The 1,830-nt window shown below is 39.2% G+C and overlaps 1 non-coding gene across 1 annotated transcript; it reads left to right on the plus strand.

Annotated features, from left to right (window-relative positions):
* The first annotated feature begins 1,385 nt into the window (after window positions 1-1,385).
* On the plus strand, window positions 1,386-1,491 carry LOC112134507 (small nucleolar RNA U13). Its single transcript, XR_002915923.1, has one exon. It is a non-coding gene; the product is annotated as a small nucleolar RNA U13 (small nucleolar RNA).
* Window positions 1,492-1,830: the final 339 nt, after the last annotated feature.

Consider the following 1,830-nt stretch of genomic DNA (forward strand, 5'->3'; position numbering starts at 1 on the left):
ATGGCAGTTGGACATTAAAAATCTGCCACACACACAAATATCTGTCATACATTTCTTTTAAAATGGCTAAGTGCTACTCATGAAATTCACAAAGGATTTCAGGAAGTCAATGTGTATATTTTAATGAAAATATTTCTGTAATAGATATTATTTATTCCTTGTCATCAATTTCCCTGTGCAATTAAGTCATATGATTATTTTGCAAAAAAAAGTTTGATTTTAGTAATTTTTTTCCTAAGACCAGTTAATGGAAGTTTCTTATTATAGAGGAAAGGATAGTCATTTAAAAGGTAAAAATAACACTTTTCATTAAGCTTCTCCTGTTATTTGACTATGGCTTATTTCAGTCAGTTTTGGAGAATTAAATTCATACAGCACAAGGCCAATAAATGCGGTTAATTTCATTATGGGTTTGCAGTACAGTGGGGGGAAAATGCAATCTAATGTAAAGCCCTTGCATCTTTTAATTCAGTGTTTTAAATCAAACTTACCTATGTTACTAAAGTTTGCCTACAGCACAATACAAGATGATAGTTCCTTATGTGGGGGAAAAAGAAGAAAACTTCATGAGACTTCAGAAATACCCAGTCCTTCTGATAACATTTATGATTTAAAAAAATATTTTTCGGCTGGGCGCAGTGGCTCATGCCTGTAATCCCAGCAATCTGGGAGGCCGAGGCAGGCAGATTGCGAGGTCAGGAGATTGAGATCATCCTGACTAACACAGTGAAACCCTGTCTCCACTAAAAATACAAAAAATTAGCCGGGCACGATGGCATGTTCCTGTAGTCCCAGCTACTCAGGAGGCTGAGGCAGAAGAATTGCTTGAACCCAGGAGGCGGAGGTTGCAGTGAGCCGAGATTGCGCCACTGCACTCCAGCCTGGGCGACAGGGTGAGACTCTGTCTCAAAAAAAGAAAAAAGTATATATGTTTATTTCAGGCCAGGCATGGTTGCTCTTGCCTGTAATTCCAACACTTTGGGAGGACCTGGAGGAAGGATCAGTTGAGCCCAGGAGTTCAAGACTAGCCTGCCAAGATAGTGAGACCCCGTCTCCACAAAAAAATTAAAAAATTATCCGAGTATGGTGGTACACACTCGTAGTTCCAACTACTCTGGAGGCTGAGGTGGGAGAATTGCTTGAGCCCAGGAGGTGGAGGTTGCAGTTAGCTGTGATCACGTCACTGCACTCCAGTGACAGAGAGAGCCCCTGTCTCAAAATAAAATTTTTTTTTCCATTTTGAAACAATCACAACTTACAGAAAAGTTGGGAGTTTAATATAGGAAACATTTTTTTCTGAACTATTTGAGAATAACTGCTGATTTGATGTCCCATTACTCCCAGATACTTTAGGATGTATTTTGTACAAACAGGAATATTCTTTGATCCTTTCGTAGTTCATAAGCGTGATGATCGGGTGTTCACGTGCTCATATGTGACATGTGCCACCCTCGAATCTTGGTACAATGTTCGGACATTACCCATCTGACATGAAAAAGCTATTTAAAAAAAAAAAAGAACATTCTCCTATATAACCACAGTACAAACATCAAAATCAGGGAACTAACCTGGATTCAGTACTACCACCTAATCCTCAGACCCCTTCCTTTGTAGGAAAAGAATCCAGGACAGGATTATGTGGAGCATTTGGCTGCCATGTCTCTCTAGTCTCCTTTCTGGAACAGTTCTCAGTCTTTCAGTGGCTTTCATGACCTTGACACTTTAAAAGATTACAGTTCAGTTATTTTGTAGAATGTCCTTCAGTTGGTTTTGTCTGCTGTTTCCTCATGATTAGATTAAGGTTATTCATTTCTGGAAGAGGTTGTATCC

Source organism: Pongo abelii, chromosome 6 (genome assembly GCF_028885655.2).
Source record: "Pongo abelii isolate AG06213 chromosome 6, NHGRI_mPonAbe1-v2.0_pri, whole genome shotgun sequence".
In the NCBI taxonomy this organism is placed as follows: domain Eukaryota; kingdom Metazoa; phylum Chordata; class Mammalia; order Primates; family Hominidae; genus Pongo; species Pongo abelii.